The sequence below is a fragment of the Squalius cephalus genome (genome assembly GCF_949319135.1).
Source record: "Squalius cephalus genome assembly, chromosome: 4".
In the NCBI taxonomy this organism is placed as follows: domain Eukaryota; kingdom Metazoa; phylum Chordata; class Actinopteri; order Cypriniformes; family Leuciscidae; genus Squalius; species Squalius cephalus.
Genome location: NC_137125.1, coordinates 20,149,657 through 20,169,471, shown reverse-complemented (window position 1 = coordinate 20,169,471; position 19,815 = coordinate 20,149,657). Strand labels below are relative to the sequence as shown.

Genomic DNA, 19,815 nt, shown 5'->3' with positions numbered 1-19,815 from the left:
CTCTCATTTCTGTCTCCTGTGACACATTTTTTTTTTGTTCCTTCCACATAAGCTCCTTGGATTACTTCTTTCTTTCTTCTCTTTTACAGGTCTACAGGTCTGCTTCCTAACAGACTCCATGTGTCCGGGATATTGAGAACTACCTACCAACTGCAAAATGCTGGGTGCACCCAGGAACTACTGTTCTGAGATCTGAGCAACAACACGTGTACCACTTTGAGACAATACACAGCAATGCAATGGTTATCCTCCACATCGGAACAAATGACATTGCCAGTGGAACATCTCCATCACTTGTCTTCCAGCGAATGAAAACACTAATATCAAGAATCTCTCAAGCAAATCCTCACATTCTGTACTTTGCAAACAGCTCTGTCTTGCCGTGACTTACAGATGACTTCACAATGAAAACAACAGTCAAACAGTACAACATGATTTAGCGCTGGACTATGCAAACAAAGAACATTGTGTTTCTAAACACAACATCACCATTTCTCAAAAATGGAAAAATACTACAACACCTACACAAACTTAATGGACTTCACCTCACACATGAAGGAAAAAACAAACTTTTCACTCACTTTGAGCGTTTCCTTTTCACCACATACAAAACATGTTTAAGCATCTGAAAAACTTGTAAACAAAGCTGTTTCCACTAGTTTCCATGACTTGTCTCTTTCTCAAACAATAAAAGTAAATTGTTCTGTATAACAAAGCATCTATGTTATTCTTGCTCTTCATTTTTGTCCACACAAAATACCTATAGATATAAACTAATCACTTAAAATGTATTTGGAATTTTTGCATACTCCTATATTTACATACTCAAATGCAGATTGCCCATCGTGCTCTGTCTTCCTAAAGCCACCGTCACCCGGGACTATGTTAAAATCCTATAATGACTTTAACATAGTCCTCCTATATTTACATAATGCCCACCGTGTTCTGTTTTCCTAAAGGTGCCGGGTGGTGGTGGCACGGGTGCGAGGGCCCTTTTCATCGCTGCTTGCAGCTTTAAAGGCTATTTTTATAAATAAATAAACGTGAATGCATTATGAGAGATAATCATCACTTATCTTGAATTGGTAACAAATTGTTGTCTTGCATTTATTGAAAAAGTCAATATTCAAGAAGTCATAGGCAAAAAAAAAATAAAAAAAAATATTAAAGTTAAATAACACTCCCTGAAAATAAGTGTGAAAATAAATTTCATTCTATTTATTTGTTTACAATTTTTTTTAATTTTTAAAAAATGCACATTGTACCACAATTTAAATGTAAAGTGTTTTTTATAACTCCTTTATAATTTCTCATATTACATTTCTTAACATGAAGTTTTTCTTCAATTATATTTTATAAACTATTTTAACTGCATATAAATTACTCTTTAATTTATTGTAGATGCCGAGGAAGAAGGGCTTTCGTACACCAAGAATCGTCAAAAGTAAGAGCGATTCTAATGCATGTTGTGAAGAATTGCAGCTCTCTGTTGTAGCTGGGACTGATGTCAGGGCTGTACCATTGAATTGCGATGTGAACGACTCAATTGCATGTAGTGTTGTGGCTGCAATCAAACATGTGATTGCTCCTGTGTGTACATGGGTACAGACAGATGTTGATGACATATGTGTGGAAGGGAGTAAGTTAGCCACATGTGTAGCTAAGGCAAGCCAGAAAAGAGATGGTAAATGGGAGTTGTGTAAGTTGATTGAACAGCACAATGTGTTTGGCAGGAACTGAAATGTAGAAATTGGTCTGCCAGTATACAGAGATTTTGGATTTTTAGAAGAGTAATGTATGAAAAGCTGCAAGAATATTTGTTGAGAGATGTGTCTGCTAAATCTTCAATGTCGTCATTCATCATAAAGATTATTTTGTGGTGGTTGATTTTGGCACCCGTGATATGTTTGGGTTGGCTTCGGATATTGGTATGTCTATTGTTGTTTTCAATGCATGCTTTAATGATCTGATGATTCATATCAGTAATCTAAAGAAATCTTTAGATACACAGTGCTATGAAGATCCTGACCTGCAGAGTGGAAGGTGTTGCCAAGGTTGATAATTCTAGTTCTGTCAGGTTTGAAAGGGCCAATAGGCAGACCAAAGATCACATGGCACATGGCAGACCAAAGATCTGGATTGAGTTGTAGTTTAAGGTGATGAGTTGTACACAGCTTTGCGAGACACTAAAAGGATTAGCCACCCGTCTAATCTGTTGTGTGTTGCTGATTTGCCAAAAGAGTCCCGTTATTGATGGAGAAAATTTTCTGTTTCAATATTGTGACTTTGTCAGTGGTAATGTTGATGTGGTTGAAGGTGAATTTATTAAGAGTGGTGTCTACACCAGTCTTACAGTTGGACTGGAAAAAATGTTGGCGCAGTACGACACATGACTTTTGACATGTGCAATCATTGCTCAAAATGGACAGTATGCAGTGGTCCGACTCTCATGCACGAAATGCTCTTGGCATGGTTAATGGAAATGGAAGAAGTGTTGCTGTATATTTTTCTTCTCTTAAAGAATTGTTTAATCGCATTTGCCATTTAGCTAGAGGGCTCAGTGAGAAGCACAAACCTTTTGAAATATCTGGTGTCTGTGTAAATGTTACAACTGTGCAATCTAGGCAATTGGCAATAATTTCAGCTGTGACATGTAAACCAACTGATGACTTTGGTTTCAACCCTTCACAAAATGTATTGCAAACTCAGGATGTGAGTAGGTCTTTTGAAAAAAAAAAAAAAAAAAAGTGACTTTTGTGACCAATGACCATAGACAGTAAAAGAAATGGACACAGCGACCCCATTGGATTCAACAGAGACAAAGTGAAGTCAATTAGAAACTCTTACTTCCTGGGGGTTGAGCGTACTGCGAGACTCAAACTGAGCTTGACGACGTAGATGTGAGGTGAGCAACCCGTCTGTCTTCTAGTAGCTGTGCCAAGAGAAATCTGAATCATTCCCTTCCGAAACTTGCAGAGACGGAGATTGTGAGTAGGAGGTGTCCATGAGCTGGAGCAGGAGAAACGTTTGCTATGTATTCTGATTAATTATTTTGTCACTTTGCCTCCACGTCCCCCCGATTGCCCGCGAGCTTCTCCTCCTGTCCATACGGTAATTCTCTACTCTATCACAGTCTGCACTGATCTGGCCTCTCATACACACACACACACACAGCCGTGAACGTCTTGTGCGACAGAGAGTCGCGTGGTTATGACGCAATCGTTAGCCTATTTTTACAAAAATTGCTTCTGTGGCAGGTCTAATGAGATATATCCTGCCTGCAGGTGGCTGATTAATTCATTTGAGCTCGTCCTATCAGTGAGCTGTAGTAGCGCATATAAAAAAGCTGGTTAGAGTGTATGGTGCCATGAGGCACCGCCCCCTTCCCGTGTCGTCATTCAGGTATGTTGGGTGTTGTGAGCTGGCCGATCAATGGCATACTGTAGCTAACATTAGCTTATTTCCAGGGCGACATGCAAGATTTCGCGGCTGGCATTCGGCTGAGGTTGTACTCTTGATGGTCAGAGTATGGTTGTTTATACTTTATGTCCGGAATGCTTAGTTATTGCCGACGCGCACGCTGTTCACCTGATAGATGGGATGAGCCCACATGCATGTTGTCTGCCTGACTGAGTTAGTCCCCAGAGATCGCACCTAAAAGGTATGTAGTTTTAAATTTGCGCCTACGTTAAATGGCAATCTGTTGAGAGAAACAGCTTTTATTAATTGTTAGCAGTTAAATCACAGAGTTTGTCTGATTGTTTATTTGTAAATTTATAGATGTAGTACGGACCAATGGGTCGCATCTGCACCACCGATTAGTTTCCGTGCGGTTGACTGCGTGGGACTACTTCTGGAGGCGCTGCTGCTTTGCTGCTCTGCTGCTTTGCTGCTTTGCTGCTCTGTTGCTCTGCTGCTTTGCTGCTTTTGCTTTTGCTGTTGCTTTGCTGCTTTTGCTGTTGCTTTGATCCGCTGTGGACAAAGGACTGAAAACACTGTCCTTTGTGTTTATTTTAGTGTGTGTGCCTCCATGTGAGCCCTTTATTTCGGGGTTGTCTCTGTGTCCTGTGACACCAGGAAAGTTTTCTTTTCATTTGTATTAGTTTTTATTTTGTATTTTGACTCAGAATTTTGTAATATGTTTAACGTGAAACTGAACATCTCTACTCCAATTTCTGTCTCTTGGAGTGACAGTTCTGAGTGTGTTTCAACAGTGACAATTCTGAGTGCGTTTCAACAGTGACAATTCTGAGTGTGTTTCAACAGTGACAATTCTGAGTGTGTTTCAACAGTGACAATTCTGAGTGTGTTTCAACAGTGACATTTCTGAGTGTGTCTCAACAGTGACAATTCTGAGTGTGTTTCAACAGTGACATTTCTGTTCCAGGAGCTGAGTGCACAAAGCAGGGGCGGATTGTTGGTGGTGGTCTCCCTCACGAGTGTGGTGTGCTGAGTGGTGTGAGTGTGTGTGTGTGTGTGTACTGGTGTGAGTGTATATGCACAGGCGTACGGAAAAGGTGACTTGTTGTGGAGGCCTTATGTGCCCTTATCCACTGCTCTGCCTCGGCTCCTGTCCTGCTGACTCAGGTCGCTCCATGTGTGCTTGTGGAACCACAAAATTGTCTACATTGAGTGCTGTTGATGTTTGTGCATTTTATATTGATTATTTATCTTTAATAAAACAAATTTATATTTTTGTACCCACGTCTCCTGCCGCCTTACTGTGGACGAACCTGTGTTTCCTTAAATAACAAACTATATTTTATTGTCCCTGGCAAGATTCCAGGGTGGCGTAGTCGTTAGCAGAGATCATTTATGCTTAAAATCATTCCATCCCATCCTCGTGCCGCTACACTTCTATGGGGCCATAACGGAAGCTACAAGGTAATGAAGCCTTTTATACATTTTCGTGTTTCTTTAGAAATAAATAATGGACAAATGGAGTTTTTAAACGCCTCAAATGTGAAGTTATTCGCTGTCAAAGTGACGCCAAAATGAATGGGAGTCAATGGGATGCTAACAGCAGGTGGGGGTCCGCTAGCCAATGGTGGCGCCCGGGGGTACCTTCAAAATAATAGAAAACCCTGCCCCCCTGCCAATGACTTGGTTATGGACAATGGTTCTGTTTCACAGCAAAATGCACCAAAAATCAAAAATGCCAAATGTAAAAATTGTGTAGGACTGGCAAAGAATTGTAAAGAGTCTGACAAGAAATTTGACATGAATTTGATTTGGATTCTGCAAAAGATGTACCGGTAAATAATGATAGAAATACCAAGTGTAAAATTTCAGTAGGTAATTATAGTTAAAAAAAAAAAGGAAAATATATTATGTTATTGAAGCTAATTCAGATGTTGAATTTGTTAGTGTAATAAATAAAAATATGATGTTAAGTCCTATTTGTAAACATGCATGTCAAACTTTGTGCAGCTATTTAAAGGTGGATTTTGAAAAATATATTGTTCCAGTATTTACACATGTTGTCCATGCAAAAATGACAGTATAGAGCCTGATGGGAACTGTTTCTTCCGAGCCATCTCTCGAGCTGTAAGTGGTACACACACAAAAAAAAAAAATCATAGGAAAATACGACTAGCTGTTGTGCAACAGCTGGAAGAGAATGGTTTTGAGAAGAGACTATTCTTCAGTGTCAGAGTACAGTAAGAAGTCTAAAATGCGATATCTTAATAGCTGGGCTACGGAAGTTGAAATACAAGCAAAAGCAGATTATTTAGGAATCGATATATTTACATTTTATGATGGTCGTTGGTTGCAATGGTAAACGTTTGTCAAAACATAGCATTTATTTAGAAAATTGCCACGGAAATCATTATGAGACTGTAGTTTGTGTTAATGAGCCTGAACAACTGACTTGTTATGGCTACTGCAAAACCAGTACATATTATATTGAAGGGTACAATATTAGATCACACATTAAGAATGAAAATAATGTTCTAGAAACAAAGCAAAATGACACATGTTGTGCAGCGGGAATGGTAGTTGATTCAGATGTTGAAGTTGTGGAAAATGAAGATAAAATGACATTCACATATAGTCCTCTATCTACAGAAGTTGCACAAACATTATGTAATACATTTAATTTGAATTTTGAAAGAGAGAATATACAGGACCCACTGTTTATGGGTCTTTAGGATCAAGTTGTAAAGGATGGTAATAGTTTTTTTCAGAGCAGTAGCTCAAGTGATTAGTGGTTCTCAAAACAGTCACCGGAAGATAAGACTAGCAGTTGTCAAGTATATGGAAATTCACAGTGAAGAACATATGAAGTTAGTAGGAAAAAAAATGTGCTTCAATGTCAGAATATATTTCCAAGTCCCAAATGAAATATGCTAGATATTGTGCTTCAAACATAAAATTTCAAGGTACAGCAAATGCTTTATGTAACGCGCATCGCGGCGAGATTGCAACCCTCACTCTCAAACAGTGAAATATGCAAATGGGAGAGAAGGGAGTGCACCGTTTCAAGATTTGGACCAGTGACCAGAAGATTAGACTTGCTCAAGAGACTGTGTCAACAACAAGGGGAAAAGAAAATGGTGACAACACTGGCTGCGTTAGAAACAGGTATGATGTATTTAAGGGAAATGATAAAAAAATAAAGCATATAAAAAAATATGTATACAATTTATTTTTACCTTTTTATTCAAATTGTTTCTAATTGGCTTATTTAATGTAAAGAATTATTTTTAAATTCAAATACAATTATTCCAAATGATAACCCTTTAAAAATACCCTTTTTACATACCCTTTTTACTCTCGTTCTCTAGAAAAAAATAAACAATAACAAATAAAATAAAATACAATAGAATTTGAAAGTGTAAAAATAACAGTAGGGAAAATAAAATCACAATAAATCAAATTTTACTGCTCAATTAGCAGTCTCAATACGAGTTAGTTTTTTTTACTAAATCTCAGTCCCAGTTCAAATGCTGCTTGCACGAGATCCTTCTTCCGCAATTTAGTTCTGATCAACACAGATCAGTCAGAAAGGGAGAAAAAACAAAAAACATGTGCACAATCCTACCACTCCATTCATTCCTTGATTCACAAAGCTCAGTCCTTATATGGGCATGGCTCGCCAGTCCCTGCTCGCAATAGTTTTTTTCCGATGTGAAGCAGGGACAATACACGTACAAAATCTTCTTCAGGAATCGTCCAGTGTCCAGGAAATGTGCATCATCCGACTCAGAAAATTATGAAAAATAGAGAAGAAAAAAAAACGATAAAAAGGGGGGAAAAGAAAAGAAAGAAAAGACCCAACCTTGCAAAAGACAAGGCCAAAAATACAATTAGATATTCCTTTCAAAAATATACAACATTACAGCAGTTAGTCTGCATATAAACAACATTCAACATTTTTTACTTTATTTTCGTCTAACTTTAGCACATTGAATTCACATAGGTGTCCGAAGAGCTATTTTTCAAATGACGCGCTTAGGCCTCATCTGCCCGTATTACATGTGCTTCATGATCGGTCATTAATTCATAGCTCAAATACACTACGAAAACTATTAAAATAACAACTGTTAACTGCTCAAAATAACTTTTAACTCTGAAACATTAGTTATTCAACACATTCACGCAATATTCTTACCATTATAAAATAGAAGATTAACTCTTATGCATCTTTTACATACCACTGCATATAACATCAGCATTTAATATTTGAACACCATTTATCAAACGTTTATACAAAAAAAAAAAGAAGCTCGGTAATAGAGAATTTAATAATTTCACTTTCCAAGAGAACTCAATTTTTCAATTATGAAGTTTTCAGAAAGGTAAAACTCCCAACTTTAGGCCTGTATTTTCTCTGTAGTATTCGTGTAATCAATCACACATTCACCCGTAATCATTGACTGATGAAATTCAATCCACACTTTTATTTAAAAGTCTCTCTGTTGTTTCTCTGATACAACTGTTAGTTTGTTTGTTCTAATTCTATTTTTTCTTCTCTTTTTAGGATCGCACCAGCTGCTTCTCTATCTTGCGAGTAGTGTTGCATCATCTGTGTCCTGGCTCCACCTATACGCTGATTTCACGCAGCCGCCATTTTGAAATCGAAAGCGAGGCTCCAGTGGGAAGAAAACCGGAAGTGCCGCTTTGAATCACAGGAGAGTTTCGATTGCGATGGCGTATTGTTGTGTACCAGACTGTTCATCCTATCAACGGAAAGAAAGTGATAAAAATATATCCTTTCAGCGCTTTCCGGGTGACCCAAAAGCCTGTCGTGAGTGGGTTGTGAAAATAAGAAGGGATATTGGACCTCATTTTCAGGTAAGTTAAAGCAGAAATAACTTTAGTTAGCTAATACTATCTTTCCAAGTTACACACGTTTTGGGTGACAGTTATAAAACTAATTAAGTGATTCTCTCATAAGATTACAGACTACACGAGAGTATGCTCCAAGCATTTTACTCAGGACTGCACTGAACTTTCGCTCACGGGTTTACGTAGACTGAAACGGGGAAGCGTGCCGACTTTGTTTACATGGTCCTGAGAACTCAAGCCAAGGAGGACACTTCAGAGAAATCAAAGGTGCGTTAACTAGTTTGATGACAAAATATGAATAATCTTAAAAAGATTAGGATATCATGTTATGAGAACATTTGTTTTAACCCTCTGGGGTCGGCAAACGCGCCCGCGCGTTTTGCTGGATTTTCTTCACATTGTAGCACAATAAACTTAAATTACTCTGTCATTTATGGTCATACAGAAAAAAGAAATATGAAAAAAGAATCTGTGAGATGTCTACTTTTGTATGTGTGCACTTACAATCAAATCAAAACATTGCTTTTTTAAATAAAGAAAATAAACAGGGTGTGTTTTCTGCCTCTGCGTCGCGGTGAACTTTTTTTTCTTGAGCACGTCTATAAACTGAAACAAAACTCAGCGAATACTTGTCACACATTTATGAGCCATATACCTTTATAAACATTTAAGTGTGTACTTTTAAATGATCGGATTCAAACTGAATGATCGGATTCAAACTAAAACCAACAAGATGTCCAGTTTCTCAAGCGCTTGCTCATTATTTTTAATTTGAAAAGAGATTGACATGCAAATCGTCCACACCTCACACGAACGTGCTCGTTACCTCAAAAACAAAGCACCAAACTTCACCAAAGTCTCTGCTTTTCGCCGAGTTTGGAAGACACGCCGTGAGCTTACATTGGATTTACCTCAGAAGAAGAAGAACGCGATTTGAAGACAAGAAAGATGTAAGGTAAGGAATTCTTAATTATTAGTTAATGTTATCGTTGCATAAACTTCACATTGCAGTTGAACCGTTACTGTGTTTGTGGATATCTGCTCAAACGTAGATATGTATAATAAGGTAACCATTAGCCGCCATAGAAGGCGTGCTAACATTCTCTATCCTGTCCTGGTATGGTAATGCAACCAGTCAAGGCAAGAAACAGCTTGAGAAAGTAGTGAAAAGAGCATCTAAGATCATAGGCTGTAGTATGCCCTCCATAGCTTCACATTTCAATTCTAGAATCATTAAGAAGGCAAGAAACATCGCCATTGACTCCTCCCACCCAGCAAATTATTTATTTAATATTTTGCCATCAGGCAAGAGGTATAGAAGCATTACCAGTAGAACATCACGCTTCAGAGACAGTACCTATCCTCAGGCCATACGTCACCTAAACATGGTCTGAGGCTAGGATACCGAATGCTTTTATATCAGTTTACTCCCAGAATGTTTACTATGAGGTTCTGTTTTCAAGCACCCTTCATCTGGTCATTCTGCTAACTCATCTAATGTGCAATTTGAGGCTTTATGTCCGTGTATTTGATGTTGTTGTGAAGTATGTGTGGAACATGTTGTAATGTCAGTGTATTATGTCAATTAAGCTGTATGTGAGCATACCAAGACAAATTCCTATCAACTCAGTTGAAATGGCTTAATAAATTTGAATTGAATTTGAATAATGTATCATATTTTGAAGCGCGCTCTGCGTTTGAATGTATCATATTTTGGAGCGCACTCTGAATTTAAATGTATCATATTTTGGAGCGCGCTCTGCGTTTGAATGTTTTATATTTTGGAGCGCGCCGTGCGTTTGAATGTTTCATATTTTGGAGCGCACTCTGCGTTTGAATGTATCATATTTTGGAGCGAGCTCTGAGTTTGAATGTTTCATATTTTGGAGCGTGCCGTGCGTTTGAATGTTTCATATTTTGGAGTGCGCCGTGCGTTTGAATGTTTCATATTTTGGAGCGCGCCGTGCATTTGAATGTTTCATATTTTGGAGCGCGCTCTGCATTTGAAAAGCAAAACGCACCAAACAATAGGCTTCATTTTTTTTATATTGTAATCAATATATTTTTCTCTAGCGTAGTTGTTACTGAAACCTTTTGAAGACTTAATTTATTGTTATTATTATTTTATGCAGCACTGAGCGTAGCCTATACCTACAAGGCACAACAAACCTGGTGTTCATTATTGTTGGAAACATTTGTGTGTGTGTGTGTGTATTCTGTGAATTTTAAAAATAAATTTTAACCAGAAAAATCTAAAATCTATTCCCAAAATCGTGCAGCCCTATAGTTTCTCTTGATATCAGTATGTTCACAGTTTTTTTTTGTTTTTTTTACAGGGTCCTGCTGACTTCAACATTCACATGAGTCTCTGTACATGAACATGGTAAAATGAAAATCAAACACCTTGGAAATGAAAGGTATGTACAATGTTTTTAGGAATGGCACAAAGGTCTCTGTCTTTGGATCATTGTTTTCAATAGTGTGCTTTTTGTCATTTGTTGTGTATCTTTGGATTATGTTGTGTTGTCCAAACAATCAAAAAGCCATTCTTTTTTTAATCTCCTCATTCTTTGTGCAAGTTTGCTCAGAATGACAGGGCCTGATAGCTCCTAATAGGCCATTAGGGGAGTGTCTTTGTCTTTCTCAGGTGTGAAAAACCATACATATTAATGATGTGTTCACGCCTCCCGCATAAAGCTTTCTTACACAAAACACGTCTTACAGTTTTTAAATCAATATATTGTCTTCTCTGAATGAGCAGTCAGGATGATTTTCACATAGTTTTGGAGCAAATATTCTAGGCTACGTCATACAATTTTCAAAAGTCTTGTGAAGAAATAATCAGTATGGGTTTCATGAGCTTATTTCAGTGATAATTGTTTTTTGTATTTTCACAAACCACACATAAACGTCATTATCTCAAAACTACAAACTTTTACACACATGCTGCTGATATATTATTGTAGCAGAGTTTGTGCTAAATACAGTGTAATCAGACTTTAGCCATGAAAATGTCACAAGTAACAGAAATAAGCACAAATGTCAGAGCATGTCAGAACACCTCCAGGCCCAGAAAACACCTCAGACCCCAGAGGGTTAAAATGACTGTATTTTAAGTATTTTAAGTTTAAGTATTGTTTCAGTATTTAACACTTGCATATGACATTGTCTTAGGAGGATGACGACCTGCTGACTGGGTCCTTTGAGCCACCCTCCTTGTCTTCTACACTACTATCTATATCATCTACACCAGTTATGTCAACATCTACACCAGCTATGTCAATATCTACACCAGCTGTGGAGACTCCTGTCCAACCCAACACCAACAGAGAGAGTGGAAGAGGTCGCAAGAGGAGAGCAGAGCACGGAGGAGAGCTGACAGACTACCAGAGAGAACTCCTGAAAGCTGCCAACAAACCTCTTGATGAGGATGAACATTTTTTTACGAGTTTGATCCCTGCCATGAAACGTTTGCCACCAAGGAAGAGAGCAGACATTAGACTAAAATTTATGCAGCTCTTAAATTAAGCAGTTTGGTGATGATGACTAGTTTTAGGGGGGTTTTTTTTACACAATGATTAGTTCATGATTGTAAATATTAATCCCAGAATCATTTAAATTATATAGACATTTGAATGTTCTTTCTTGAACACACACACATAGTATACATAATGATTAGTTCATGATTGTAAAAATTAATCCCAGAATCCTTTAAATTATTTAGACATTTGAATGTTCTTGATTATACTCAAATTGTTAATATAATTGTAAATACTACTTTTGCATGGCATTATGTGACCTTATATTATTAAAGAGATAGTTATATCACCTATTTCTTCATCATGCTTTGTTGATACTATAGCCTACCTGTCAGCATGTTTGCTGTTGATAAAACACAATTAATCACACACACAAAAAAAACATTATTTGTTAGATGATGTTTTATAGTTTATAAACCTCTGTTTATCCCAAGGTTTACCGCAGTCCGCCGGATCCATAATAATAGAGATAATATCCAGAACATTTTGTAATTCTGTATTATACATTTTTAAGGCCAGACAAGTCATTTATTGAGGTCAATTTGTAAAGAAAGACTATACGCCTGCGCACATATATATTCAAACGCACATACCTATAGACAAAACACGTAATGCGCATGTGCACGCCGTCAACGGTTTCACAGATTCGCGTTTTTTAAGTTTAAACGATGTAACGAATCTAGGTATTAGCTCAATTGATATAGGGAATCAAAATTGATGAATCGGGGTTGTGATTCATCTAATTCGCAATACAGAATTAATAAAATTATTGAAACCGAAAATTAGATCAATTGTATACATTAGTGACCCATCATAATGAATCATGATTTAATCACTAATATATCAACATTCCATTCCTCAGATCAATTATCAGAATAATTTTTAATGGGAATTAATGTAGCTATCAAACAATTTGTTTGTCCAGGAAACGGCCGTAAGATTAACCCATCAATTTCTCAACAAAAATTCTCTTTCTTATAATTCGAAGAAAGCTATTTTCTGGCCACTGAAAATCACTTTCCTGTCCTTATAAAATTTAGGTTACGAATAGTAACACAATTGTAAAGCTTTTGTAGCTTGGATCCTGCGTTTCAGGGACTTCGTAATGTGAGCAGCAGACAGAAGCAATCAGGAATATATTGTTTTAATAAATGGAACTACGAGTATAAAAACACTACAATTTACACGAGTATGCATACACAAAATACAGAACACATAAACAATACAAGATACGAATAACGAATGAGAGAGAGAGAGAGAGAGAGAGATGAAAGAGAGCATGAGAGAAAATGAGTGAGAGAAAGTGAAAGTGAAAGAAAAATCTCAGTATGGCAAAATCACAGACAAGTAACCTTTTTAAAGACAACAAGGAATCAAATCACCTTGAAAAAGGGAATAGACAACCTTAAGCAGCATTTAAATTTCGATACTTGCATGTGGCTTCGTTGTGACTGCGAAAGACAAGCGTGCGTGTGTCCGTTTGAGTTGGGCGCTCTGCTCCTGCTTCTGTAGGTGAACAGAGTTTGCGGGAAGTTCAAAAAGGGTCTTCTTCGAGTTAAAGTTGCTGGCTGTTCACTTCACTGAACGTAGGAAAAGTCCGAAGACGAAAATAAAGACAGAGATTTAAAGAAAAGAAAAATGGAGAAGAGCTCCCTAAGGAGCCATGGAACCGAAAAACTCTCACAGAAAAAGTGCTCTCGAGAAACTTTCTGTGTCAGTCTCTTATGGAGAGGATGGGTTCATGCCTCTGTTCGCGCGAACAACCAATGACCGTCCGAGAATCTGAAGTGGGAAAAGTTGCCTTTGTCCTGTCGGACGGTTCATCTACATAGTTTATGACGGCGTTTAGAATTCGTCATTTCTACCCAGAAAGATGGTACACATAGAATAATACATTTTACTGTAATCTCCTGTATATGGTTGGTTCAGTCAGAGCGAGATGGTTAAACAGATACCAAGAATGAAATATAAAACAGTTACAAAGTTGCAATCAAAAGCATGATTATAGGCATTTAAAGTTCGATTAACACACGATAAAATTGTAGATACTCCAATATGACATGGTCATATAAAATGCAACACAGGAATATATCAAACATTTGGAAATGTCTGTATATGAGTAAGTCCATTGAAAGTCTGTTTGTGTGTGTGTGTGTGTGTGTGTGTGTGTGTGTGGAATGTCACGTAGCAGGAGAAAGTCCTTATCTCTTCGGTGCATCACTTTGAGGCTTGCGAAGCTAGGAGAAGATGCTGTATCGTGTTGTCCTGGTAATACTCCAAGGTGCAATAAAGTGTCGGGAGAGACCATCTATTGCAGACTAGCTGGAGCCGAACGCATGATTTGTATTTGGGAGTTCAGAGGCTAGAGCTTAGATTTTAAGGAGGAATGTGCATTTGTGTTCAGATTCAACAAGCCATGATTCATTAATTCAGAACCAATGAATGAATGATCTGCTCATATGCTACATTGAACATGATAAAGTTTAAAAAAAAAAGTCAAGGCCTGTACCTTGGAACGTTTTGTTGTGCAAATAAGCGGCCGGAGCGCGTAAAGGGTTTCCTGTTAGAACTGTGTCGTGTTAGCGGCCCCTACGTTAATAACAAATGTTCTTTGCAACGGAAGTGAATCAATCAAAACTAACTTTAGTTGGACAATAACTTTATTCTAGAGCTGCTGTAAAGCTAAAACAATCTCTGTTACTGTAATTTCCTATTATCACTGTAAAGCTGTTTTGAAACAATCTATATTGTTAAAAGCGCTATATAAATGAAGGTGACTATAAATGCACTGTTTGGAATTATTTTCTCATACTGAATATAGAAGAAACACAACAAAACTTGAAATAGCTATTTATATGTTATTGATATTAAACTACACAAGGTTGAAAACTCTGCAGCACTTTTAATACATTTGGTAACGTTTATTTGTAACACTAGATGACTTGCAGAAATGTTAACAGTTATCATGAATAAGAATTAACATTATTAACGTTACTTAAAAACTTACATCCCAAAGAAACAATTTGAAGCAAATCAGTTAACCTGAATTTATGAGTGTGTATTTGGATATCAACTGAATATAACGTTACTAAGATAGGGTTAGATTCGTATTAGCTAACATAAAAAATGTTATTACCACTTTACATTTCGTTAGCATATTTTTTACAAGCTGTGTATTTTTCTTTTTAGTGATCGATTTTGAGGTGATGGCCACCCGTGATGCATCCACCACGTCTGCACATAGCTTAAACTGTTAAGTACCTGTCTTGGCTATTTGACAGCTGATATTATAATGTCTGTCTTAAAAGGACAACAACAAATTGGATTGTCATCTATATTTTGAGGTGTTGCTCCCTTGATCTATGTTCTCCCGCATGTGACAGTATTGTCAACATAAAAAACTGAGCTACCTTTCATAGTTAAATCCTTCATTTTCATTACCTCAAGCATTTATTAAACTAATTTATTTTCCTTCCATAGACACGGTGTGGATCATTGGTGATAGTTACATCAGACGTGGTGCCCAGAGAGCTGCAGAGACCATGGGAAGCAACCTCAGTCTGCCAGGAGTCCGGATGTGTTGGTTTGGGTGTGGTGGACTGCGGTGGAATGGACTTCTTCCCTTCTTCTCCCACTCCCTGCGAGGAAGAGCAGCACCGGATGTCCTCCTCATCCACTGTGGCGGCAATGACATGGGGTAGGTCAGCAGCGTCAAGCTGGTGAACAACATGAAGGAGGACCTGCACCAGCTTAAACTCCGGCACCCGGGCATGAAGATCATGTTTTCAGCTGTGACCCAGAGGTGCCGGTGGAAGGCTGGTGCCAATCCGGTGAAACTTGACAAGGCTAGGAAGTTTGTTAACAGTGTTATGTCTACATTTGTTCGTAGCTTAAATAGTGCCATGATTGAGTACCCTCACATTAGACATGACAGTCCTGGGCTATTTTTGAAAGATGGAGTTCATTTCACACTTAGGGGAAATGATATGTTTTTAAATACAGTAGCTAACTGCCTTAAAGGCCACATCCAAATGCAGTGAACTGCTTACAGTGGGCAGTGTTACTGCTTTTTAATTTTGCCTTTAGGGCCAATTTTGTTAGGCCTAAATATAGCCCTGACCATCATGGCTAATGTTGAGTTTTTTATGTTAATTTACAGTTTTTTTTACAATCACTTTGTTACTATTTTCAGAACCTTGATGTCATTTTTCACAACTCTAGACACAAAACTCACAACCAATGATCAAAATGCACATTTTTCAAAACTCTAACCCTTTTCTCAATTGCTTGGATACAATGCACATAAAACTTAGATCATTTGTTCATTCAACAAAAATCACCTGTTCAATATGACACAACTTAACATCAAAGTACTACTATTTCAAAAGGCAATTCACACATTACATTTCAAATGAGTGTCTATTCATTTCCTTACAATGATCTAACTATCAATTGATACAACTGCTCAAAATGATAAGTAACTGTTGCATTACTCTTAATGCATAGTTGTATGGAAACAGACAAACAATCTTCCATGTTTACTAAATCATGAAAGTTTCAAGATAACGAGATTCATTGTCACCAATTAGCGTGGAGCATGAACCAATTAGACTACAATATCCATGGATGTAGCCTAATATTTTATCATAATGCTTCATCAGACACTGTGTCTATGGTCCCAAATACTGTACCACCTTTTCAGACTATTGACAGTATTGACAGTACTGCACTGTATAGATAATCACTCCTGTTTTGTTTCTTACAGTACAAGCAAGCAAGTTGAGGAACACTGCATTTGATGTTTTACAGTCTTTTCTATTTCATAGCTAATTATTTTTGCTTTGATTCAAATAAACCTTTTGTGATTGTACTTTAGTGTTTTGCATCAATATATTACAAACTTTGTTCAATGATTCCACTGTAGTATTCTGTCTACAACTGCAGTACTTTTACAGAGATGTATTTACTGTACATGTAGTACCATAATGAAACCTGTATCGCCTATTTTGTTCTACTATATTTAATGATTGTACGAACAATGACACAGTGAAACTATCGGTTGCTTCTATTTTCTGCAAGAGATTTCTGTTATTTGCCTTAACGTTGTCGGCTGTTTCTGTTCTATATTTATGCAAGGGGAAGTTTTCTGTTTTTACTCTTCATCTGAAGTAATTTCCCTTGTTTCATTAAAGACATTGTTATTTTGCACTTTCGCATTTGGGTCCTCTCTTACCTCTTATGACATGCAGTCAAACTTTTTCCTTGATTTGCATTGAATAGAATCTTCAGCTGGTTCTGGAGTTGAATATTGTCCTAATAATGAAGATGATCTGGTCATCAAAGCAGCGTAAGACATTTGATGTAACTATAGACAATGAGGATGTGATTAGGATTTTGTTTTTACACTTTACAACTAATACAAATTAATTTGTATAAAAATTTGTGCTTAAAGCTTTAAGCAATTTGTGCTTAAAGCAACCATTTATTAATATATATTACAGAGTTATGAAAGTTAAAACCAATTTAAAAGATAAAAATAGTCTTACCTGTTTATCAATACACTGTAAAAAGTGAACAGTTGGATCAACTTAAAAAAAATTACTTCAGTTGGTAACACCTAAAGAAATTAAGTTTTCTCAACTTAAATTATCACGGTTTCACGCGCGACCCCCTTAACAGTGTTTTCCATATTACAAACTTTGAGAAATCATTACAAACTGTTCATATTTGTTGTGCCAATGAAATTTAATTTACTGACACACTTTACATCCATAACAGTCTTTTTGCAAAGTTGTCTTTGCACTGCATATATTTATAAAAAGAAATATAAAAAGTGGTTATGCCCTTAAATGAGCCACCTGAAAACAATTAAAGGGATAGTTCACTCAAAAATAATGGTTCAAGTTGTTCCAAACCTGTATGAGTTTCTTTCTTCTGCTGAACACAAAAGAAGACGTGTTGAAAAATGTTGGTAACCAGACAGTTGACAGCTTCAGCAGAAAAAAAGAAACTCATACAGGTTTGGAACAACTTGAACCATTTTTGGGTGAACTATCCCTTTAATATATCCTTAAAATAGAACCATATAAGTGTATTTAGAAGTGCTTTAGAACAGCTTACAGGAACTGAGCCATGTTTTTATTAAAAAAAACAACAACATCAAACAGATCATGGAAAATGTTTTTAACAGCTTAGAGTTATAGGTAACTACCCTTTCACCAATGTAAAGGGAACCAATCAACTACAGATTCAAACAACTACACATTCATACTAGACATATGACTGAACAAATGGATAGACTTACAAACATAAGAACGCATGAAACATCCAACTAAAACAGAGACATTCTTTCAAACACATATGTACATTCAAACATTACTGCAAGTTCACTGTAGTCTCCTGAAAAGACTTTGAACTTTTGGTGACATCTTGTGCTGATCGAGCTGCAAGAGAACTTTCTGGAATACCTCAAATGTAAAGCGAAGTGGTTTTGGATAAGCCAGATTGATGATGTATATCATCCCGAGAAGCAAGGCACAAGCTGATCAAAGAACGAAGGCAGCTCATTCAGAACTTTAACACCCTCGATGACGACACCTATGTCATCCGATGGTTCGTGATGTTCTCCCCCCTCCTTCCGAATAACATACACCGCCATGGTGAGCTGCTCCAGCTCACCCTCGCAATCATCTAGCTGGTTCTCCTAAAGTAGTGTACATAATTTATTTATTTATGTATTTTTTACATTTTTTGTTCATAACTACAAAACACAAATTTGTACTTTCTGAAAAATAAAATCAAAATAGAATATGCGGACTTCCAACTCACAAGGTACTCCTTGATAAGATTTTGAGGATTTTCCCCCAGGAAAACGATGAGGGCCTTCAGGACACACTCTCTTTTCACGTGAATGTTTTCAGTCTGTGATAAAGCAATCGATAAAAAAATTATTTTTCTTATTTTAAAAATTTGGAGAAATCTGTAATTTCGCCATGGATAGCAAAGGACAAGAAAATATAAACATTTACAAAACTATAAAAGTTTGTATTAAATGACTGGCCAAAGTATATATCACATCACAGAAGTATACACAAGTTCATTATTCAGATTCAAACGCTGATGTCTATACGCTGATGTCTATGTTACCGTTCAAAATAGAAGAAATCACCTTTAGAAAGTAACTGTGTGGTTCAAATAACATATAGAATAAATTACTTAAATTAATAGAAATAACTTACCATGTAACGTTATAGCAAAGTGTCCTCCTCAGTCGTCAAATATTAAAAAAGCTTTCGGTTCTAAGGGGAGAAAAATTTTGTAAGTTAGTATTTAAGTGGTAGAAGATAGTTGTGCCCTGATTGCTTAACTAGCGAGCTGATTGAGACGCACCCAATGACTTTCATCATCATCATATTTCTGGGCGAAAAAATGTTTCGATGAATAAATCAGAGCTAACGTTTTCAAAGACAAATAAAAGAACAGACAAACATTACTTTAAAAGCATACTCAATATTTTACTGCAGGAAATCAAATTCGAGCATTTTATCCTGCTCCCCGAACACTTCCCGCCTAGACATGTGCCGGTATTCGGTAATGCGATAAATCGCGGTAATGAATATGCACGATATTGTTATCGCGGGCACTTCAAAATACCGTGAAAAATAATAGATCAGAATTTATATTTATATTTATAGAACACGCATTAGCTTATTTTCCATCAACCGCTTAAACAAACACTTGCGCACTCTGATGTAAACAATCCCCACATGTAGAAGCACTGTGTGCATGCGGCGCAGTGAGCACTCTAGTCTAATGTAAACAATCCTCACATGGAGAAGAAGCATGGCGGAAGGAGGAACGCTGCCGTCGATTTATCCCCTTCTAAAAGCAGGGCTGTCAACTCTACGCATTCAGCGTGAGACTCACGCAATTTACACTTTTCACACACTCTCGCGCCACACATCCATTTTCTCACGCAGAGAAA

The 19,815-nt window shown here is 37.0% G+C and overlaps 1 long non-coding RNA gene across 1 annotated transcript; it reads right to left on the bottom strand.

The window, feature by feature from the left end:
- Window positions 1-18,003: 18,003 nt before the first annotated feature.
- On the bottom strand, window positions 18,004-19,096 carry LOC307157915. Its single transcript, XR_013821125.1, has 3 exons — window positions 19,070-19,096; window positions 18,660-18,752; window positions 18,004-18,534 (listed from the first exon to the last, which is right to left on the bottom strand). It is a non-coding gene; the product is annotated as an uncharacterized lncRNA (long non-coding RNA).
- Between the last annotated feature and the right edge of the window lie 719 nt (window positions 19,097-19,815).